Below are 25,583 nucleotides of genomic sequence, written 5' to 3' on the forward strand. Positions count from 1 at the left end.
AAATATATAATTTTAACATTTTCTAAATATCTCAACAACCAAGTAGCACAGACAGAACTCTCTTTTCTCATATACTACCTCTTAGCTAGATGAATAAAATGCTGCTAACAGTATGCGTGTAACTTGAGTGGGTGCTGGGATATTGTAAGTTGTTTACAAAATATTATAAATGTAATTGCTACTGTGTTTACTGTGACTTATAAAATTCTGTATGACCTAGAACCTAAAGAACACTACCACTATAAAAATTGTTTTTGCCGAAGAGTTTGCCATTTATACTTCTTTCATAACTCCAATGGTTTCAGAGATATGAACATTTGCTTAAAATGTGAGGACATAATATGATTCTGTCAAAATGCTTAGGCTCCGCCCATTGGAAGTTATGCTGCAAACTTCCAAAGCCCCATTGGAGTGAATGAGTTAAGAGAGAGGATGTAGATCAATGAGTGCATATATACCTTTAAGAAGCTATCCGAGGGCTTGCACAAGTGTATAAATACTGAGCACATGCAAATATGACTGCCATTTTGTAGTTAGCTGTTGAGTTGTGAACACGTATGTATATAAGCTTTGTATGTTAGTTCATTCATATTTGAAGATGCTGCTATCCATCCTGATGTGTTTTTATAGCAATAACCCACGCCTGGGTGTGGGTAATGTGGGATTTAACCACGGTTGAGTTGGCGTGGTTTGGTCCCGAGGGCGAAGCCCGAGGGACCAAACAAAGACAACCGTGGTTAAATCCCGCATTACCCACACCCAGAAGTGGTTATTGTTATTATAATGACATTATTTAAGAAAAGAAATAATTACTTTTCTTAAATAATGGCATTGTATAATGCCTCTTTGCTGCCCTTCCGCAGCTGTCTGGTATTCAGCGGTAGTTCTGATGTACCGCATGCCTACGCAGTACATCAGAGTTGTGGGCAAAAGCAACGGAGAACGCAAGATCTCCGTTGCTTTTATTAGCTATGTTAAATGGGTTTAACATAGCGAGACAGCTTTAAAATAAGCAACGGTGATCTCTGTTACTTATTTTAAAGCTGTCTCGCTATGTTAAACCCATTTAACATAGCGAGACAGGTTTAAAAAAAAAGCAACGGAGATCGCAAGATCTCCATTGCTTTTTACACACTGTGTTGCTATGTTAAAGGAGTTTAACATAGCGAGACAGCTTTAAAAAAAGCAACGGAGATTTGCCTTGCTTTTTTTAAACCTGTGTCGCTATGTTAAACTCTTTTAACATAGTGAGACAGTGTTTTATACTAACGGAAAAAGTCCGGTCGTCCGGACCTTTTTCCGTTAGTATATTGAGGGATTTACAACGGGCACGCTGGTTGGGCTGGCCAATCAGCGTGCACGTTTTAGAGGAAGAATTGTATAATATGTATTAAAGCATCTGAACAAAACCCCAAGCCTTCTCATTATTTGTATTACAGATGAACTGGCGGCAAGTTCTGAGTAGATTTTTGTTTCTGCTCCTACATTTAAGCTCATTCTAATATAACACAATACTTCTCTAGCCTACTGTTGCTTTTGATAATAAAAGTTAAGGAAACATTATTAACATTTTATATCTGAAAACTTGAGTGAAACTCAAAAAGAAGATAGAAGGAAGACAAACTTTTAACTGCCACTAAGTGAGTTCACTCTCTTTTGCAGTCAGAAAGCTGTTATAAGTTGCGTAAAAAAAACAGGATGATGCTTTAAAATAAAGTGCATTCTTTATAAACAAGGATACCTTGACCTTACATGCCACAACATTATAATAGAGTTTCACTTGTACTGTACAAATCATCTTAAATACCAGAACTGCACACAGTAGTTTTGAGTGCATTGGGAATACGTTCTGTGTTGCTTAGATGTCTGGACTGCTCACACATCAGTGACCTGACAGAGCAGTAGTCAGGTTTACTGGACTGATTTGCATGTGTAACAATGGTATGTTGTGGATGTCTGGACTGCTCACACATCAGTGACCTGATAGATCAGTAGTCAGGTTTACTGGACTGATTTGCATGTGTAACAATGGTATGTTGTGGATGTCTGGACTGCTCACACATCAGTGACCTGATAGAGCAGTAGTCAGGTTTACTGGACTGATTTGCATGTATAACAATGGTATGTTGTGTTGGCAAGAATATTTTCTGAGACACGACAGTCTTAACATTTTTAAACAAGTTTGGAATATTTATCATGGTTTATGGTTATATATTTTAGACTTAGATATGCAGTTGACATAATGGCTACTGTCTTCACGTTCCAAGCACAAAGTACAGTATTCAGTGCTGACATCCAGCAACTGATTGTATGGAGTTTGCATGTTCTCCCTGTGTATATGTGGGGTTTCTCCTGCTTCTAAAAACATGCTGGGAGTTTCCACCTCAAGGTTGAACTTCAGAGTTTTGTCAACAGAGTGAACACAAAAATGAACAGAATCACTGACAGCAGCACAGACTATGTATGTGATGCCTATTAGAAGAAGAGTTGTATAGACCAACAACTTTAGGCATCAGTTGTGGTGTATATGTACAGTACCCTATAGACTTGGAGAACATGGATCACAGACTGTGTGCCTTGTCATGGTTAGCGACTTGACAGTGTTGAAACTGGCTGTAGGTGATTTGGTCACATTGACTAATGTCACCAAAAATGGGCATGGGTACTTGCCAGTGATAAATAGGTTGTGGACCTACTAATGCCAGGGAACCATGCTAATGGTGGGAGGAGTCTGTGTGCCTCTACTTGCACTGTGTGCCTGTCATAAATCCCAACAGCCCTGGGTCAATAAGCTGCTGGGTGGCCAGGGTGCCGTTACCCAGCCTCTATCCTAGCTTACCTGGGATAGCTTTGGTGAGTGAAATCTGGATATAAAACCAACAATCCTCTACCCTAGCTTACCTGGGATAGCTCTGGTGAGTGGAATCTGGATATAAAACCAACAATCCTGTGAAAAATGAACTAAGGATTCCTACACTGAATACAGGATCATTAGCAGGCCCCAACTTGGAAGTGTACAACATAATAGTAAGGAGGAGACTGGACATCCTGTGTGTCCAAGAGACTGGACATCATGTGTTTGTCCAAGAGACAGGGTGGAAGGGCAATGCAGCAAAACCTCTTGGTTTGTGATTCAGAGTCTACTACTCAAGGAGAGGGCAGTCTAGAAATTAGGAAGACTGTTCTGAAGACAGTAAGGGATGTCACCAGAATTAGTGACAGACTCAATGTAATCAGAGTGTAATGTAAAGATGGGGTAGTACTAATAATCTCAGTCTATGCCCTACAGCAAGGTTTGTGATAGTGAGGAAGAGGGTATATTCAGGCAGCAGATGCACAACTTACTAGATAAAGCAGGACAATGTGAGGGTTGATAATGGTGGCCTGAATGCACATCTCAGGACAGACAGAACAGGATTTGAGGACTACCTGACTCCACATGGGTAGAGCAACAGGAATAAAGAAGGAGAAGCCATTCTAGATTCCTGTCTGGCATATTGCTTAATAATGGCCAGCACATACTTTTCCAAGACAGACTGTAACAAGATCACATACAAGAGTGGTCAACATGCAACTCAGGTAGATTTCCTTCTAATAAGTAAAGGGCACTGGGGTAGAACCAGCAATTGCTAAGGCATCCCTAGTGAAACAGTTGGCCCACAGCATAAACCACTGCTAGCCACAATAATTCATAAGCAGTACTCAGATAAGGTTCAAAGGTCAACAGATGCAAAGCTGAAAACTTGGGAACTGACTGGAGTGAAAGCACAAGAGTTCAATGAAATATTCTGGGATTTAGCACCTCAGGAGAAAGAGGAAATAAGTGAAGAAGAATAGCAGAGTCTCAAAACAGCATTTCTGTAGACTACAGAACAGATATGAGGCAGAACCAGGTATGGAAATAAAGTACATAAGGATAGCTGGTGGATAATTGCAGAAGTCCAGGAATTTATTTAGAGAAAGAAGAAGTGCAGGAAACAGTGGGAGATAGAAAAAGCAAACCACACTAAGAAGGATTACTGGTTGGCCAATAAAGAGTCTAAGAGAGCAGTCGCAGTAGCAAAGAACAAAGTATCAGAGACACTCTACCAGATGTTGAAAAGTGACACAGCAGATGCCAAAAAGAATCTCTATCAGATTGCAAAGCAAAGACAGAAAGATAAAGAAGAGAGTAATCAGACACACTTCATAAGAGATGCCAGCAGCAACAATCTGTTCCCTGGTCCACAGGACATCAAAGGTAGATGGGAGAAGTATTTCATGCAACGTTTGAGTGAAGAAAATCCCACAGAAGCTGTACCACCTCATATACAGCCTACAATGAAACAGGAGGGAGAGCTGAAGGCTCAGATGAAATTACAGCAGCAATATGTTGGGTTTGTTAGGGGGGATATGGCTCCTGAGGGTACTCACAGCAGTATGGAGACAAATGTGTATCCCAGATAACTGATGAACAAACATTCTTGCGCCATTGCACAGGAATGAGTGAGACATTCATACCTGTGGGCAGCACAGAGGTATCAAACTCTTGTCACACTACATAGAAAGTGTTGGAGAGAGTGATTAGTAAATGAATGCACAGAGCAGTATAAAAGTAAGATGGAAGATGAGCAGTTTAGATTCAGGATGCAGTACAATTAACTCAATGTTTGTACTGAGACAGATAGTGGAGATGAAGTTACAGATGGTGAAACTGTCCAACAGGAACTTCAGCAAAACTGAAGGCATATGAGATGAAACTTAAAACAGACAAGACAGCTATCATGGCAACAAATGGGAGAAATCTGAAGAAGCTGAAAATTGAGATAGAAGGTAAAATAGTGGTACAGGTTAATAGCTTCAAGTATCTGAGAGAGTAGTTGAGGTGTAGAGAGGAGAGGATAAGAGAAGAAAAGTTGGGCTGAGGAGGTCAAAGCTAGAATCAGGTGCTGCAACTAACTGCCACAGAATATCAGAGATTGTGTATAACAGAAGAATACCAAATAAACTGAAAAGTAAAATGTGCAAAGCAGTGGGACATCCAGTACTCCTGTACAGTGAAGGCAGATCAACTGATGAAGCTTGAGAAGATGAAGTGCCTGACATGGGAGGTAGAATGCACACTATGGAACAGATGAAGAAATGAGGACATCAGAGCAGAGGACAAAGCAACTCCAATTGCACAGAAGGTGAAAGAGAACAGATTATGATGGCTCCAGCACATAAGCAGGAAAGCAGAAGATGATTTGGTGATGGAAATGTGGGAGAAACAGGAAAAAGGTAAGAGGGACCAGGTATCCAGCCAACTGATGGATGGATTGCATCACAGAAGACCTGTGACAGTCAAGCATGACTGTTGATGAAGGTAGGATACTGGCACTGGATTGTGAGAGGTGGTGGCATTTGACAAGACACCCAAACCTCATGCAGAAGAAAATAGAAAAAATGAGGTTGATGATGATGATGATATGTTTACATATTTTGTTGATATTATTAAGTGTCACCTAGTCAATGTCAACTTATGGTGACATTATGTATAACTTTCCTGTACTGTAATCTGTCTTCTGTCAACTAAGTAATTAATAATAGAGGAGCATCCAGTTCTCTAATTATTGTATCAGTCTTCCGCATTACTGGTTATCTTTTTTGTTGTTGTTGTTGTTGACCTTTGACGTTGTCAAAAATTAAGTCACTTCCTAATGGTCCTTCTCTTCACATAATATGTCTAGAATATAAAAGCTGAAAACTTGTCACCTGTGCTTCTATACTTATTCAGGTTTTATCTCTTACAATATTGAATTATTTGTTTTTGGATATCTATGATATATGCAGTATGCTTCATCAATGCCATAATTCAGTGATATGAATTTTCTTCTGGCCTTTTTTCTTCACCTTCAGCCTTCATATCCATTTCACATCACTAAAAATGCCATAGCTTGGATAAGTCAAATCTTTGCATACAGAGATAAATCTTTACACTTGATCTCATCTAAGTCCTTTACAGTTTATCATTTTGCTATTTATTAGTTTGGCAGTTGGTACAGATGCTTAAGGCTGTGAGCTGTAGTTCTTGTCGTACATGGTTTGTTTCCCTTATCATTCAATGACCTTGAGCAAGTCCCTCAATCAAGCAGTTCTTTGGAGCAACTGGGAATTTGGACTAGGCTCTTTAATGCTTCCCATGGACTGCAAGCCTATTTACTCCATAGGAATCTATTATTGAACCAAGCAAGCAGAAGTTTTGTATTTTATTTCTATTTCTTCTGCATCAAAAATGTGTTTATTAAGTTTTGCCACTTGCCATGGTCTCTGTCCTCTTCGCCTTAAGATGCAAACCTATTCTGAGACTGTTTTGTTTAATTTTAAGATCATCTTCACTTTCATACACTAATGCAGCATCATCAGCATAGTGAAGGTCATTAATAACTCTTCCTCCAATTATCACACCTTTTACATGCAGTCCTACATATTGTTATATTCCCTGTGTTTATGTAGGAGTCAGCATGTCCAGAGGACAATGCATGCAGAGGATGGAAAACGTCAGGACTGAGATAAACATCCTGCTGTAGGCTTTTAGGCAGAATGGAGTACAGCTTTTTCAGAGAAGCAGGGCAGATATGTCCTCAAAATCCAGGTGCAGCAGTCCTTACTGGGGGTCATCAGTGCAATGAGTGATACAGTCCTACAATATGCCAGTGTCAGCATCACATGAAACATGATTGGATAAGCCAAGTGGAAGACATGGAAAATGTTAAATAAAAAATCAGAATTCAATACACAGGAGGTTCAGATTCAAAAGTTTACTAGTGTACACCAGGAGGCAAAAAACCATACAAGTACAGAATTTTGTCTGACAATGCAGGAAGTACAGAATATTTTATAGTGTTTGCATTCAAGTTATGCCCACCTTACTGACGTGGTTAGTCACAAGGCATCTACATCACTTTTACTAACAGTATTCTATTCATCTAATAATGCTGATGCAGTACATCTAAAAAAAAAACTTTTCCTTTAGATACAATACGGCCTTGCTATCCAGCTGGTCAGTCATAATGTCTTTCTGTAAAGTTATTTCTTAAAGGTCTCATATCAGTTCGAATACAATAGCAGATTCAGTCTTTAAATTCACCTCTTTGTTCACTGTTTCACGTTCCCACCAGCTGTGTTTTTATCTTACAAGGGCAAGTTACTACATCAGGAAAGGAAGATTTAATTATTTACAAGGACAAGTTATCTTATCAGGAAGGAGCGGAAGATTTACACATTTAATTTCCTGACCCAGCAGATAATCACTTATGAAAAGCATAAACATCAAGCTTGCTGAGCTGGCAGCTGCCAGGGTCAGGGGTCAAAGCACACTGCAGTTTCAGAAGCTACTTGCATTTACACATGAATTTATCCCTTCTGTTATATGATTAATAGAATAAAATGCATTATAAACTACCTTGCTTTTAAACTAGCATTTCACATATATTTAAATACATATTTTTCTAACATTTTCCCCCCTATTAATACTTTTTATTCTATTTTGAAATATGCATAGTGTCATTTCATCTCCTAGCCTTTCCCACTCAGGATTTTCAGCTAGGTGAGTCATTTAATCTATACTTCAGAAAAAGCATCATCTGAAATCAATCTTTCAATTTCAATATCTTGGTAGAAAGTTTCAGTAACAGATACATCAACAAAATCTTTGATTAATCTTTTCATGCAGGGAATTCTACAGCAAACACATGCTCCTATCAGGAGTATACCCACACAAATGGCAATCAAAATATTCATTAGGATGGAACCCCACCCCCCAAATAGATTCTGGAAAAAGTCCGTCAGTGGGTTTGGGCCTGGTTCAGTCATGGCTGATACTTGCTGAATTACCTCTAGGTGATTATTTATCTTGTGGCGATTGTCAGGGATAAAAGCACAGCATTCTTCTTTGATAAGTGCGCACGTACCACCTCTCGCCACTAGGGTGAAGTCAAGAGCCATCCGATTTTGGAGTACTACAGTTCTCATTGCATTCAGTTCATCAGTCACCAATTCTAGGGCGGAAAAAGTTGCATTACTCATTACTTCAAGAAGTTTCGACAACTTCCTCAGCTCCCAGATCAATTTGACTGCTCCATAGGCTGGTAATATTCCTGCCCAGGATATAACACTGTCACTCAAGTCCATATGAGTCAATTCACTTTTGTCTTTTACTGAATTATGGTCTTTCCAACCAGCTTCGATCTTCCCAACTGGATTCACAGGTTTCTTAACTGGACCTTCAGATTTTCGAGCTGTTTCTCTTACGTTCCGTATCTTACCCAAAGGTAATTCTGCAGTATGTCTTATTGCTGGAACCAGATAACCCAAAAAACAACTGCTGGACCAATTCTCAGGCAACCATTTATATGCCTTTTTTTCCCACAAATAAAATAACAGTTTTCTACTTTAGTACTAATATGCATTAGCCCTGCATGAAACATTTTCTGATCTATAACTGACAATTGTTTAAACAAAACTGGATTTTTTTGAATGTCACTCATAGTCGTTTTCAATGAGTTTAAATACGAGTCATAATTAGTATTGCAAAAAGTATTGCCATTACCATTCTTAATATAACATTGGTAAGATATGGTTATATTACAATTGCTCCAGCCCACCTGGAGGGTGTCATTTTTATAGAAACATACAACTGCTTTTTGTGTGACAGGTAAAAATAAAGCTATTTTGTCCTGTGATCTCACAGTTTCTGTGTCAAAAAGTAAATTCTCCCAAGTCTCATTTATCCCCAAAGGGACAGCGGACATTATCAGTCCTCCATATGCTGTTGGTATAGCTGTACAAACCCAGCAATTTGAAATGTTCATAGTCTCTGCATACACACGTTTCATGGCCAGGTATGTGTTAAAATTTGGATGCCAGTCTATAGACGTTTCATCACACCTTCCCACTTTCACTTGTGTGGTTGTGTGTAGGATGAACCACAGCAAGAGGAAAATTGTCACAATTACAGTTAATAAATGTACACACAACAAAATGATTATGCAACATCTCTGGGGTTGATCTAAACTTCTATTTGCTTTGTTTTTGGCCATCTCAGTCTGGTTGTGTATCAGTCTCAAAGGTTTTATCAAGTTGAAAGTTCTTTACCAGTTTACAATGCGTCAAATGAACCCAGGACGTCCTCTCAGCTACTCTAACTGCAGTAGGCGTTGCCAACAGAACCTGGTACGGACCTTCCCACTTAGGACTCGCCCAGTTTTTCCTTTTCATCACTTTCAGCCAAACCCAACTTCCAGGGCCCATGACTGTTTCCACCGGTCTGGTCTGTTCCTTATCTGAAATAGAGTTAAACTGCAAAACAGATTTATTCCTTAACAATTTCTTCATATATTCTGCTAACGAACTGTCAGCCTCCTGCTCTGCAGGCATGAGAGCTTTCCACTGAGGCACATAATATGCTCTTCCAAAAATCATTTCAAAGGGAGTCAAACCCTTTGCATTTGGAACCGTTCTCATACTCAGCAGTGCTAAAGGCAGACAGTATATCCAATTCTTTTGGGTCTCCTCTACTAGCTTCCTAAGTTTACTTTTTAGGGTAGCATTGTACCTTTCCACCAGTCCTGCTGACTGTGGGTGGTAGGCACAATGGTTCTTTAAGGAGATACCAAAAAATCTCCCAAGCTGGTGGATTGTCTGGTTCACAAAATGTGTGCCGCTGTCACTATAAATCCTTTCCGGAATGCCAAATCTAGGGATTACTTCTTTTATCAGGGCTTTCGCCACTGTTGCTGCATCCGGGTTTTTGGTTGGAAAAGCTTCTACCCATTTAGAAAACATGTCTATAATAACTAAACAAAACTTTTTCCCTTCACATTTATTTAATTCTATGAAATCCATTCAAATAGTATGGAATGGGTATGGTGGTATAGGAAAACTTCCTTGCTTGGTTTTAAATGCTCCTTGTGCATGATGCTTGTTACAAGTATGACAAGCTGCACAAAATTTCTTTGTGTAGTTTATGTATCCATATGTTTGGAATATTCGATTTACTAAGTGTACCATCCCCCCTGTTGAGACATGGCTCTGCCCATGGCTCAACAAAGCTCCATATCTAAATAAATTAGACGGCAATATAGTTTTTTTCTCTTTGGAAATGTACAGTCCATTCTCAAGAATTGCACCTCGTTTTACCCATTTTTGTTTTTCTGCTTTTGTAGTAAGCGTTTGCATTGTTTTTAACATGTCTAAATCTAAAATCTCAGAGGGTTGTAATTCCTCGTTCAAAAATAAAGTTTCTGAGTCTGAGGCTGCTTGCTTTGCAGCCGCATCAACTCGTGCATTGCCTTTCGAAATCCTATCCTGCTGTTTTGTATGAGCTACACATTTACAAATAGCTACTTTGGTAGGTAACTGAATAGATTCTAATAACTCCAAAATAAATTGCGCATGATTAATAAGTTTTCCACTGGATGTTATCATTCCTCTATTTTTCCATTGTTGTGCAAATACATGTACTGTAGAAAAAGCATACTGACTGTCAGCATATATGTTTACACACTTGTTTTTTGCTAAAGTACATGCTCTCGTCAAAGCTATCAGTTCAGCTGCTTGTGCAGATAAGTTGTGTGGTAAGGATTGCGCTTCTAAAATTTCAGTGTCTGTAACTACTGCATACCCTACCAGATTTTTCCCTGTAGGACCCCTTCTGCATGAGCCGTCCATGTAATATGTCACCTTGGCATTATCCAAGGGCATATCTGTAAGATCTTGTCTAGGTAAAGCTAACTGTTCAATTTCCTGCAGGCAGCTGTGTGGTGTGCCCCCTGCAGGAGTTGGAAGTAATGTTGATGGATTCAATGTCGTACCTCTTTCAATTGTCATATGAGGTTGGCTCAGCAGTATAGTCATACGTGAAAGATGTCTAGCAGGAGAAAGGTATGCCATTTTCTCTTGCAGTAAAATTATTGCAACTGCATGAGGCACTCTCAATGTGAGAGGGTGGAATAACACCACTGAGGCCGAAGCCTGTACTGCCATTGTGGCTGCAACTACTGGTTGTACACAGTGAGGCAAAGATCGTGCCACTGGGTCTAACTGTGATGAATAGTAAGCTATGGGGCGTTGCTTGTCCCCATGTTGTTGCGTCAATACTGACGTCATGTACCCTTGCTTACAATCTATGGTCTGAAAGAACCGTTTGTGATAATTTGGAAGTCCTAAAACTAATGAAGAAGCTATCAACTGCTTCAACCTGCAGAAAGCCGTTTCTGCTTCTGTTGTCCATTGTAAAATATCTTGTGCTGCCATTGGTGTCTTATATTTCAAGTCAGTTAATGGAGCAGATTCCAAAGCATAATTTGGTATCAAGCTCCGACAAAAATTAGTTGTACCTAAGAAAGACATAATTTCTTTCTTGGTTTTTGGTTTGGGTGCTTGAACATTGCTGTTTTTCTTTCCTCATCTAGTATTCTACCTTCATTGGATATTACATATCCCAAGTATCTAACTTGTTTTCTCCAAAGTTGTAACTTACTTTTGTTTACTTTGTGTCCTTGTATTGCTAAAAATTTCAATAATGCTACAGTATCCTCTCTGCACTGCTGCTGGGTGGGGGCTGCTAGCAAGATGTCATCTACATAAAGTAGAATTTGACTACCTCCTGGTGGGGTAAACCCTGCCAGGTTGCTAGCCATTTCTTGTGCAAAAATTGTTGGGCTCTCACAATATCCCTGTGGTAGTCGAGTATATGTATACCTTTTACCCTGAAATGTAAATGCAAACCAATATTGACTATCAGGATGTATAGGTATTGAAAAGAAAGCATTGCTAATATCTACCACAGAGAAATACTTATGTTGCAGTTCTAAATCATTTAACAAAGTATGTGGGTCTGGCACCGTAGGTGCTCTAGGTATTACTGCATTATTTACAGCTTGCAAATCTTGTACCATCCGCCATTCCCCGTTTGCTTTTTTAACAGGAACTAGGGGTGTATTACATGGTGAATCAGGAGATTCTACCAGTACTCCTTCTTTGAGTAATGCTGCTATTATAGGCTTAATTCCTATTTCTGTATCCTTTCTCAAAGGGTATTGTCTTTTCTGTGGTCTAAAAGCTGACTTCGGGGTAATTGTAACTGGTCCTGCTGTTCGAATAAGTCCTACATCTGACTTGCCTGTTGACCAAAGAGTTGCTGGAATTTCACATAAGGCCTTTTCTTCTTCTTCTAATAAAAATGCTAATCAACTGTCCTCGCTAGATTGCAAGTGTACAGCTGGATGTGTTTGTGTCAACCAATTCAGTTTTTGTTTTTGTATCCCTTGTTCTGACAGTTCTAAATCAGTCTGTTTCTCCCATCTTGTTACTTTTTCCTCCTAAGTCTGCCCATTTGACACTTTTGTTCTTTGTCAAGCTGACATGTGTCAACCGATTTGATCTATACAATGCAAGGAATTCTTGAGGTAATGAACAGCTAACTACACTGTTCCCCTCAGCATCCCAGTACAGAGTACGCAAAACCAATCTAGTTGCACGATTTCTAAACAGTTCTTGCTCATACTTTCTATCAGGTCCTGGTGTGGTACAGTAGTATAGAGTACAGTGTATAACAAATGCTGTCGATCAGTGTCAAGGGAGGGGGCTTTACTGATGGCTACGTTCATCAGTTCCTAGGTTACTGCCCCTGGACCAGTCATGACTAGGTCCTGGCTGTACCAGTAAAAAGTTTCACACTCCGATCGCACTACAAATGTATCCATTTGTCTCTGTGCCTCCATACCTTGTACAGTTGGAACTACTGCTATGCCAAATATCTGCATAAGGTCTCTGCCCAATAGGTTTACTGGACACTTTGCAGAAACAACTATTTTACTTCTCTGGGTCATACCTGAAACAGGGTCAGTTATTGCTATATCATGGGAGAGTGGCTCCCTGTATAGCTGTCCGTTTGCTGCTTTTACTAATATATAATCAGGTGATTTGGAATGTTCTGGTAACTTGGAGGGGTGTATCAAAGTCCGTGACACTCCTGAGTCACACAGGAATTTGACTTCCCTTCCCTCCACCAGAAGTGTCACTTCCGGTTTTGTATCTGCTAGGTAGAGCTCCAGGCTCAACAATGCTAAATCTAAAATTTCATTTCCATTTTCATCTAAGTCAATTTGTACTTCCTCTACTCCTTCTACTACATTGGCATTTGTCTTTTCTATTCTAGCTGTTACTGGTGATTCCTGACTTTCATATGATGTATCCTCACTATCATATAGTCAGTCCTCATCCCCTTTATCTTCCGTCGTTGCTTTCTTATTTTGTTTACAGTCCCTAGCTAGATGCCCTTTCTTTCCGCACTTGAAGCATTCACCTCTCTTTTTCCTCTCCTCAAAATCTTCTGATCGTTTGTCAGACTGTTTGTTTCCCTGGGCATTCTTCTTGCCCTTTTTACCTGACTGTAATACAAATACTTCAGCTCCGTCTTCAGCAGTGAAGACTTGCACCTTCTTTTTCTTTTTGCTATTAAAATGTCTCTCAGCATGTCTAGCGTATTCGAGTAAGGCTTGTAGCCTCCCTGTTCGATGATCTATCATATGCTTCATAATGAAGCTACTAATAGGTGCAATGCAACCTTTCAAAAATGCATTTTTTAATTGTTGTTCATACGGGGAACCATTCGTTTGGTTCTCAGGAACCGACATACCGCTATGATTATTAAAACATTCTAATAATCTAGCATAGTATCCATCTATTGTCTCATTTTCCTGTTGTATGCATTGATTAATGCAAGTCCAGTCTGCTCTAGGTTTCCATTTCTCAGATATTCGGTCTGTCAGACCTTTCACTCTGTTGTCTAACTCTGCATCACTATGTGGGAGTGGCCTAAGTTCTGCATTACGAGGATTCCAGGTGCCACAAATCATGTGCCAATGTGGACCTATAATTTGTCTTACTACTTTTTCTACTTCTTCCCCATTCAAGTGGTAACTTAACCTCATGCCTTGTAAATCTTCTAAAAATTTCGTAAAATTAACTTTCGGATGGGGGATTCCCTCAGTAGCCTTCCAGATGTCTTCCGGTGTCCATGGTCTATATACTAAGAGTGTTGGATCCTGCCCTTCCTGTCCTGCCTGAGGATTTGGAACTTCTATAAGTGGGCATATTTCTTCCTCACTCTCATCCTGTAGATTTCTCTCTATTTGGTATGATTCTGTGTCCCTTTGTGTTTTACGTGTTCGGGACCTAGTCTCAATAGGATCTCTAACAAATGGTTGTGGTCTTACTGAAACTTCAGGAAAACGCGGAGGCGGACCAGCCTGTCCACTTGCTTCATATCCTGAAAAGGGTAAGGGAGGGGGTAAGGGAGGAGGAGGAGGAGCTGTAGCTATTACTAAGTTATTATCCTCTTTGTCTAAAAATAATGTTTTTGAATTTTTAAGCTTCTGTTCCCTACGATTTGCTTCCTCAATCCACCTCTGTGCTTGAGGTATGCCTAGTTGGCGTTGCTTTTTTGCCTGACCTCCTGCATCAGATTTAAGCTGTTTAAGGAGTTTAACTAGTGAAAGTTTATCTAGTTTACCATCAAATTCATATTTGTTAACCCATTTTGTATAATACCTAACATTATCAGCACGCTGTAATTGCATGTATTTTGCGTCTTCGGTTAGGGGCGGATCTCGCGAGGTTTTAGTGCACTGATTACCCATGTCAAAGAAAATGTTACGTAACCCTTTTTTATCACGTGATATCAAATTCTTAGTTCCTGTTTACAGTTTATGTAGAATAACTGTCTACCTTATTCTGTTACCCTGATCTATGACAAAATATACAGTACTTCCTTTTGTCCCTGATCTGCAAAAACAAATCTTGACAACAATATACTGTAACCTAGTCCCTGATCTAAAACAGAAAAAAAGGCAAATTCTTCCTACCTGAGCCTCCTGGTTTTGAAAATGTTCAAATTCCGCTCTTCGGCCACAGATCAGAAAGTGGCCAGCCTCTTTACACACGACAATTCAGTCGGAGGTCTTTTCACTCAAGAAGAACCATTTCGGTAACTTCTCCTGCGCAGTATTCGACCACCGATACACTCTGATCTGCAGCTTACCAAGGGAATTCCGTCTCGAAAGGACTAAATTGTTAAATAGAAAATCAGAATTCAATACACAGGAGGTTCAGATTCAAAAGTTTACTAGTGTACACCAGGAGGCAAAAAACCATACAAGTACAGAATGTTGTCTGACATGATGCAGGAAGTACAGAATATTTTATAGTGTTTGCATTCAGGTTATGCCCATCTTACTGACGTGGTTAGTCACAAGGCATCTACATCACTTTTACTAACAGTATTCTATTCATCTAATAATGCTGATGCAGTACATCTAAAAAAAACTTTTCCTTTACATACAATACGGTCTTGCTATCCAGCTGGTCAGTCATAATGTGTTTCTGTAAAGTTACTTCTTAAAGGTCTCATATCAGTTCGAATACAATAGCAGATTCAGTCTTTAAATTCACCTCTTTGTTCACTGTTTCACTTTCCCACCAGCTGTGTTTTTATCTTACAAGGGCAAGTTACTACATCAGGAAAGGAAGATTTAATTATTTACAAGGACAAGTTATCTTATCAGGAAGGAGCAGAAGATTTACACATTTAATTTACAGACCCAGCAGATAATCGCTTATGAAAAGCATAAACATCAAGCTTGCTGAGCTGGCAGCTGCCAGGGTCAGGGGTCAAAGCACACTGCAGTTTCAGAAGCTACTTGCATTTACACATGAATTTATCCCTTCTGTTATATGATTAATAGAATAAAATGCATTATAAACTACCTTGCTTTTAAACTAGCATTTCACATATATTTAAATACATATTTTTCTAACAGAAAACTACACTTGAAAGATCATAGGAGGTATCGCCCTGGTAACAAAAGATTGCAGAGGGAGAAGAACTTATTGTGTCCCTAAGTGGAACAGATGTACCAATAATTATCCCTGAAGTTGATCTAGATGTCAGTGCTGAGGTGGTGTAAGCCCTCCTGCATCTCGATGAGTGATACAGTGGGTTAGTAGTACTTAGCAGAGGTTTGTATATACTGTTCCCATAAATACTGAATGCAGAGTAATTGAAGGGGCATGATGTACAATTCTATTTGTAAGTACATCAGGCTAGCAACAAGATGACGCTGCTAAAAATGGTAAGGTTGAGTGCAATTCAACAAGCTGAAGGAACATGACTGCTCTATATCTCACATGGGCACCTTAGTAGCATTATGCATTCTCAGTTATCAATGGTAAGAAGCTTTACATAGTCAGGCATAAGATCCGAGAAAGGGTTGATGTCCGCACCTCAAGTGTAACTGATGATACCACTGAGAGACATAAAGGGTTGATGTCCACACCTCAAGTGTACCTGATGATAACACTGAGAGACATAAAGCTTTGATGTCTGCACCTCAAGTGTAACTGATGACAACACTGAGAGACATAAAGGGTTGATGTCCACACCTCAAGTGCAACTGATGATAACACTGAGAAACATAAAGGGTTGATGTCCGCACCTCAAGTGTAACTGATGATACCACTTAGAAACATAAAGGGTTGATGTCTGCACCTCAAGTGTAACTGATGATACCACTGAGAAACATAAAGGGTTGATGTCTGCACCTCAAGTGTAACTGATGATACCACTGAGAGACATAAAGGGTTGATTTCTGCACCTCAAGTGTAACTGATGATACCACTGAGAGACATAAAGGGTTGATGTCCACACCTCAAGTGTAACTGATGATAACACTGAGAGACATGGACATGTGTCACAGATGACACAGCCACACTGTCACTCTCACTCCTGGATGGTGAGGCACTCTCCACATAGGGTGTATGTACAGCCAAATATCTTGAGGACCCTACAGCTATACAGGCTGAGCACACAATGACCTTGGGGGAGATCATCTGCGAATGAAATCTGCACAGTATTCCCTCTGTCTCTAAAGCAGCCGATTCAGATGGACACATTGCTTCCAGTGCGGACATACCTACCACAGGTCAGCAACAAACAGATGTCTAATGCTTGCACACCATACATTTAACCACTGACATGCAGGTCGCACTGGGAATAAATCAGTAGATGCATAAAAACATTACCTAGGCACAGTCTGGTACCACACAGCCATCTGCAATGGAGCAGACTACTGAGTTGTATTGCCCAGCATCATTGTGATCTCCTTAAGAACATGTAGTTCTGAAATCATGAAATGATTGGTCTGCTGAGGCCTATGGGGTCATATGCTACTTCAATCAGCTCATTCATGCACTGGACTGGCAGCGTTCCCATTGCTGCTGACATTGGCTGTCTTACCCGTGGTCAGAACAGGGTAAGTATCTTGTAGGGCCTTGTCAGGATTCATGGTCAACATCAGTGTCAGCAACTCTCAGATGTCCTGTCATTGACTAACTACCTCCAGCCCTAGAGCCCCTATCTAGTGAACTCTCTCCAGGTTAAAATCATTCAGTAGCACCCATCTCTGACATAGGAGGTTTCAAACTCTTTCGGCCCTTATCAGCAAAAGTGTCACCAGGTTGAGGTGACAAAGTGATACCCACCTTGCCACAGCAAGATGGGATCCGTGAGAATTTCAGTACTTAGACACAATTAAGCTTTCATCCTCAGATCCTGTGATGTGTTTCTCCCAGCCAGTTTGCATTGAAAGTCTCGTATTACTGTGTCCCCTGTTCACTGTATAAATTATGATGCTTGTGATCCACAACATTCTTTATCCTGTAGTGTATTGTATTGCAGTGGAAAGACCACACATGAAGCAGAACAGCCTGACAGGATCCCTATCTGCCTCATATTTACTTTGTCTGACACTGTCACATTATGATTGTCATGGTCTATATTTGTCAGCCAGATATGACTCCTTCAGCAGTGGTGCTGTGTATTGCACCTGTTGCTGCTTAGCTGGAGGTCTTCCTGCACATGCTTTGTTCTCCATCACCTCCATATCTTTTCCTACTGATGCTGTACTATCTGGTGTGGGTTGAAATGCAAACATGTCATAGACATAACCATCCTAGCTCTGCATGCTCATATTGTACACTGTGACATGCAGAACAACTAGATTGCGGTTGTGATAGGGGTGCACTGTAGTCTCTCACCAGTCAAAGTAGCAGCAACCTTCAGCACACCAAAGACAAAACTGATGGCATTTTGCATCATAGTATGAGTAGTGCTGTAGGACATTTCCAACACAGCTTTGGGAAGGCAGACAAAAGTAATGAGTCAGGAGGCAAGTGGGGTAACTAGCATTGTGGATAGTACAGAAAATTTTGGGTTGTGATACTGGCTACATGCACAAATTTGTATCAGTAAACATTCATTTTACACAATAAGCCTGCAATTGCCAATTAGATGTCCCTGTGGGAAGTTGCCTTGCTGGGAAGCAATCTTTCTGATGACACGTGCCAGATATGGGAATCATATGACTGCCTGGGTATGAAAACACACTGATGACTATCCTCTCTTCATTGCATATTTCCAATTGAGCAGGAGGCATAGGGATCATGGGCGTAGACTCTCTGATGAGCAGTGGTCACAGGCTCCTGTGCACTATGTACCAAACTGTCATATGTAAGCCTCTGTGGGGGATGAATCAGTCTCTGAGGCTTTGGTTTGAAAGAGACAACTGGAGAGTTCTGCTCTGAGGATTGGTCACTCACATCACACTCAATGTCCAGCTCCTCAGTAGGCATATTGTCTACTTATAAGATTTCCTCTTGTATAACTTCACTTTCTTTCTCCATAACTGTACAACTGTCCTCAGCACCATTATCCAAAGTTTGCATAGCAGGACCTCCATCAACATCAGGTTCCACAAGAGGCACAGAAACATCACTCAATCTATTGCTGGTGCTGGACTGTTCAAAGTGACAAGGAACAAATTCTGGTGCATTTACATTTAGATTGCAGTCCATGGGGTCTCAAACATCATCATTAAAAAATCCACTTAAACCTCAGTCATCATCACTGTCTACCTCTCCTTCAGCAGGAGGAATCAAAGGCTCTTGAACATTTGGGAGGATATTTCATCTCCGCTTTAGTCTTCTGGATTGCCTTGAGGTAGGTTTTCGCTGAGCCATTTTGGGTTCCAGATCCATGAGTCTCACTGATTCTGCCAAAGGCATTAAGTTGTTGTGGTGCCAGGTTTTGATGCACCCTTCTTTCCTCTCAGGGCAGACTTGGTAGACAGGAATGTTAGCTAGCTGAAAACAAATTAGGTAGATCTCAGATCCCCTAAGGTCAGCTAGTTTAAGCTTTCCTTGCAGGCCCAAGTTTCTCAAAAGAACTCTGTCCCCTGGTTGCAAATCATGCATCTTCTCTTTCTTGTCATAGTGAGCTTTGTTTTTCTGATGTCTTTGTCCTGTTGATTGTTTAGCTAGCTCATAGGCCTGTCTGAGGTTCTTCTTGAGTCTCTCCACATAACTGCCATGAGATCACACTGGCGTATCATCAGCTGTTACTCCAAAGGTTAAATCAATAGGAAGACAAGCTTCTCTTTCAAACATTAGGAAGTAAGGTGAGAATCCTGTAGAATCATTTTAATACTGTTGTATGCATGCACCACTGTGGCTACATGTCTACTTCATTGACTCTTCTTCTCAGCAGATAGTGTTCCCAACATGTCTAGTAAAGCTCTGTTGAAACACTCAGGCTGAGGATCCCCTTGATGATGATAGGGAGTGGAGCGACTTTTCTGAATTCCCAAAAGAGTGAGTAGTTCATGGACAAGCTTTTTCTCAAAGTCATGCCCTTGATCAGAGTGTATCCTTTTTGGCAGGCCGTAGTGTACAAAGAACTCCTCAACAAGTAGTTTTGCCACCTGTAATAGCTTTCTAATTGCGAGTTGGAAATGTTTGAGTGTATCTGGTATAGTGGACTGTCACCAACAGCATGTTACTGATCCCGCCTTCATCTGGTTCAATGCAAAGGAAATCTATACAGACCAGTTCCATGAGTCCACTACTCTCTATTTGAACCAATGAGGCAGCTCTGGTGGGCCCAGTCTATCTCTGAATGCAGCGAAGATATGTACAACAATAATCTTCAATATCTTGTTTCATGCATGGCCAGTAGAATCTGTCTCATACAAGTCCCAGAGTTCTGTCATAACCGAGATGAACATGTTCAACATGCAATGACCGAAGTACTACTTCTTGATACTTGTGAGTAAGCAACAATTGCCATTTTTCATATCCACGTGTACTAGGCGATCTCTTATACACTAGTCCATTTTGTATCTGGAGTCTGTCCCATTCTTTAGCCAAAGGACTTGCCAGTGGATGAATATCTGTGCGAAGCACATCGACTTGTTTCTTCTCTAAAGCAGCTACCACCAGCTGACCTAAGGGGTCTTCTCTTTGATCTCTCCTGAGGTCACTGTTGGTCAATGCTGGTAGCGGTGAAGCCTGTAAAGTTACCATATTACAGTAAGCTTGGAGTATGCTTTTTTCAGACAGACCCAACTTCTGGGCCCAACATTCCATTTGTTGGTAGCAGGTTGCAATCTGGCACATAGCTTTCACTCCTGGTGCTGGAATTTCCACCCATTCATCATTGCGGTATAAATCTCCACGAGGTCTTCTGGATAGACCATCAGCATCTCCATTTTCGTTGTCCTGGGTGACATTTTAAATTGAAGTTGTAGCTGAATAAAGCTGCCATCCATCTGTGACCAGCAGCATCTAGCTTTGCAGTGATCTGGATGTATGTCAGAGGGTTGTTTTCAGTCTGAACTTCGAATTCAGCCCCATAGAGGTAGTCATGCAGCTTGTCTAATACAGCCCACTTTAAAGCAAGGAATTCCAACTTGTGTGCAGGATAGTTCCTTTCTGTTGGAGATAAACTTTGATTGATGAAAGCCACAGGTCTCAGTTTCTTGTCATGCTCCTGGTAAAGGACCCCTCCTAAACCATCTCTGCTAGCATCCACATGTAATGTGTATGGCTTTGTTGAATCAGCATATGCCAGCACTGGGGCATGTGTGAGAGAATACTTAAGCTGTTCAAATGCCTCTTCGCACTCAGGAGTCCAACGACTATCGATGAATTTGTTAGAGCCTCTTGGTCCCTTTGGCTTCTTCAGAAAGATGTCTTCATCTGTTTCATCTGCTTCTTCATCATTTTGGAGCAATTGGTTGAGTGGTCTTGCTATCTTTGAAAATCCTAGCACAGACCTTCTATAGTAACTGCAGAGCCCAAGGAAAGATTGCAGCTCTGTAATGGTTCTGGGTCTGGGCCAAGATGTCACAGCTTCAACTTTGCTGGGGTCTGTGGATATTCCATTTGCAGACACTACATGCCCCACATAGGTCACTGAAGGTTGGAAAATTTTCCATTTGTCCGGTGACAACTTCAGTCCTTCCTTCTCAATTCTGTTCAATACTTTCATTGGTCATTCTTCGTGCTCCTCTAGGGTCTTCCCAAAGACAGTAATGTCATCGAGGTAGACTAAGACTTCCAGGAGATGCATATCTCCAACTGTTCTTTCCATGATTCTCTGGAAAGTTGCCAGTGCATTCGATAAACCTTGAGGTAGGCGATCAAACTCGAACTATCCCAAAGGCATGATGAAGGCAGTCTTCTCTTTATCTTCTGGGTGCATAGGGATTTGATAGTATCCACTCCTTAAGTCTAGCACACTGAGCCACTTACTGCCCACCAGGCAATTTAGAGCATATTCAATCTGGGGTGTTGTGTACTGGTCTGGAATGGTTCGCTGAGTCAGAGTACGACAGTCAACACACATATGAATTGACCCATTCTTCTTCCTGACAACGACAATGGGAGAGGCATATGGACTTCTTGACTCTTGAATTTTCCCTGCGTCTTTAAGTTCTTCCAGATGTTTTCTCAAGTCCTCCAGATCTCCTGGAGCTACCCTTCTGGAACGTTCTCTGAAAGGCCGGTCTTTTAATCTTATTTGGTGTTTTGCACTTTTTGCACAAACCACATCCAACTCACTTGTAGAAAAACAATTTTTCTTCTTCATCAACAGCTCTATAGCTCTGGTTATCCACTCGGGGGACAGAAGACCACCTTCTAGATCAATATCTTTCAGCTCCAACTCATTGACACTGCACTAGTTAATTGTCAAAGCAGAAGCAGATAAGGGAGTGGCAGCATAAACATTTCCCAAACACACTTGTGAACCCAGGACAATGGAGGTACTTCCTTTATTCTTCAATACCACAAGCAGACTATAATAAGGATGCTTCAGCTTGTCAGCAGGCCAAACTTCGGGGACTAATTCCAGTCCCGATGGCAAGTCTATTTCTGGATCCATTTCCATCATGAAATGACAGGAAGCTGTTTGTCCACACAGTCTCACTTTGGCCCTCAAGCAGGTGACCTGACCATGTTGAATTATATGTTCTTTCCCAGGAAGGGTCCATACATGACCAGTTTCATCTTTCTTACTATCCTTCTACTTCTGAAGGGCACAAAAGGCTGGTCTCAAGAGTGGATGTAGTGCTGGGTGTTCCTGGGTCAACTGAGGTGTCAGTATTCTTCTGATGAGGTCAGTATTTGTCCCTGCTAAAATAAATGCTGAATCCTTTTCTTTTGGCCTGGGGCACACAACAGTGAGAGTTTCAAAAACTTCTGTTGACCAAACAACTGAGGTGGAAGATTCTAACTTGAGTGAGACATAACCATCATAAGGGAACTTCGTGTCACTTAGCCCCCACATCTCCAAGTCTTCAAACTTTCCAAGTGGCAAATGCTTTAAGTATTTCTGGTAAAAGTCTCTAAACAGATCATGATTTGTATACTGGTATCCAACAGTGCTTTACTGTACACCCCTTCTATCTTCACTGGCATGATAAGGGACGGTCCCACTAGGCCATCAGGTACTTTCTGTTTCTGTGGTTGTTCAGCTGTATGGCAGTCAGCATGTTGTTGAGGTACAGTTGGTTGGCTATGCCATTTTAAAGGATGCAACTCTTTCTTAGTAATCCTTTGTGGTTTTGGATGCTGAGACTTTTGCTGAGATGGCTTTCCAATTTGGTTGTTCACCTCAGATGAGCTAGAAGTGTGCACAGTAGGTAGTTTCACTCCTCTGTTGCAAGGAGTGGTTGGGAAGTGAGGTACAGGTAGACTTCTCCTGATGTTAGATTTCATGGAGCTCTTTGTAACTGGGAACTCATTTGGCTCCTTCACTGAGTCCCTTTGAAGTTTCCCTGCATTGTACTTGCCAATAATAGTTTGTTCACTTTTTCCAGGTTTTCTGCATTTGGACACTGTCACTTTATATACTCTCTGTCTTCACAGTGAAAACAAAACCAGTAGAAAATCTGTTTCTTCCCTGAGTCCCTTTGTGGAGGTTGTAGCAGATATATTCCTCCCTTCACCTAAAGTTACCACTGCTTTCTGTAATTCTGCAACCATCTTGGTAACTTGAGCTATGGCGTCGGTTAGGGAAAATACCTGCCCCTGCAACTGTGACACCTCTATATTGTGGACACTCTGGACCATGACTCCCATTTGAGTAGTAAGAACTCCTGTAGGCTCCTGCTTGTGTTCACTCACTGCTTTAGTTGATGTTGAACTCTGAGATTTGGCTTGCAGCAGGGCTTCCTCTTCCCTCACTTCGTTAACCAGTTAAGAATAGGTTAGAGTCTCTTTCCTATCTCTCATCCTCAGTTTCTACATAATAGGATCCATAGCTTGAGCTTCTTGTAAAATTTGACTGATTCGTACTTGGTCAGCTACTTTCAGATCCACCCCCTTCTTTAAAATGATCTGGCGGAGAGCATTTTCTCTAATCGCTTAATGTAGTCAGATTGTTTCTCACCAACTTCTTGGTGTGTATGTTCAAACTGATACAATAGGTCAGCAGCCCTCTCTGTTCTTCCAAACACATCCTGGAGTACTCCTAAATATTCCTTGGCTGTGCAATCTTACTTTCTCATCCTTAGGGTGTGTATGGTATTTGCAGCTAATCCCTTTAAACTTTCAGCTCTCCGCTGCTTCTTCTGAGTTTCTGGGATATCCCACTCCTCTAGAGCTTATGAAGCCTGATCCATCCAAGAGTCAAAATCTTTCTCTCCCTGCGGTGTGGGCTACTTGCCAGAGAAGAAACATAACTTTCGGTACCCAAACCCAGTGAATGGCCATGTAAGCTTTAAGCATTTTTCTAAAAGACATCCCAAAGCATTCAAAACTTCGGGCCCTATAGTATTTGTGAGCAGGGAAGCTTCAGTTTTTGGTGTAAGGTTCTGACCCACTTGGAAAGCTTCCACAAGTATTTGTTCTGTTGCTGGGGTGGTGCACTTCTCAGGGATTACCACACAGACTTTATTCTTGCCTGAAACTAATACACTCAAAGATATATGCTCATATAATAGAGGATTTTTCCATTCTACAAGGGCCAATGTGCTCTGTTCTTTAGAGTCCATGGTGCTGTCTAATAAAAATCAATAGCCTACAACTGGTAAGGATTCTGTGATTTGATGTATTTGCATGTCAGTCCATGTGACACCTGACAACACTAGTACTGTGTAGTGCTCTGACTGAGCAGTGTGCTGCTTGCACCACTTAGCGGCTACTTCTGGGTTCATCTTGGTACTGGTAATGCTTTACACACATTCAGGGGAATAGGGCAGAGTTCTAGGCAGTACAGGCAATCCTGGATGAGCCCCCAAATGTAGCACACCCACAGGTGTAGCTGAATGGTGTACGGGTTCCTTCCTACCTGAATCTGGTGACACCCCAATTTACACCCAACACACCAAGCTTGCAAATAATAACAGATTTTATTTTAGACGGAAACTCTAGTCTTAACAAGCAACAGCACAGTAGCAAACAAATTATTGCAGCAGCACAAAGTTTAGCAATAAGGCAATATGAGGTATACATACAGTGAAATCACACACCCGCAAAACTCAATAAGAGAGGTCTTGGCATTCAAATATAAGCAAAAATGCAATGTCATTGAGCAGTAAAGATTCTATAATACAGTAACACTAACAGCGGCTATAACCTTGATGACGTCTAATCAGACCAAACTGTGAAAACACTCTGTTATACCCTGTTCACTGGCCAGTGACTACTTACAATCTTAATGCCAACATGATGGGGCCCAAAGTTGGAGCTCATATGAAGCCTGGGTATTTGTAATCCACAAAGCATTAAAAGGGAAATCTACACTGAGGGGTGAGTAACATGAGATCCACTGAACAACAGCCAGTACTAGTTTGAGATGAAGCTAAACAGTTTCAATTCAGAAAAAGGAAGAAGGGTAAAAGCCTAGGCACACTGTTCCAGATGAAGCCATCGCACAATCCTATGAAAGTGTAAAATGGCGGCCGAAGCTTCTCACCACTCTGTCGATACTATTCTGGATGTCAGGCACCACAGTTCACTGATGAAAAGTATAGAGATCACCCAGCAGCCATCTGGTAATCAAAAGTGGCTTCCTTATAATAGGCCCAACAGTATTCCTGTCCTTGCTGATCAGATGCAGGCATGGGACTACTGGTTCCAGACTTCTCTCCTTATTCCACAGAAAACCATCTACCAGGTTTTCAGAGGAGGACAGACACAATCTGCAACTTCACATCCCTGTC

At 41.0% G+C, this 25,583-nt stretch overlaps 1 protein-coding gene across 1 annotated transcript in view; it reads left to right on the forward strand.

Annotated features, from left to right (window-relative positions):
- The window catches only part of LOC122790392 (integumentary mucin C.1-like), a 533,572-nt gene that overhangs the window by 275,460 nt on the left and 232,529 nt on the right, over positions 1-25,583 (forward strand). The gene's annotated exons all lie outside the window — the stretch shown is intronic.

Source organism: Protopterus annectens, chromosome 16.part0 (genome assembly GCF_019279795.1).
Source record: "Protopterus annectens isolate FY-2018-M chromosome 16.part0, PAN1.0, whole genome shotgun sequence".
NCBI lineage: Eukaryota > Metazoa > Chordata > Ceratodontiformes > Protopteridae > Protopterus > Protopterus annectens.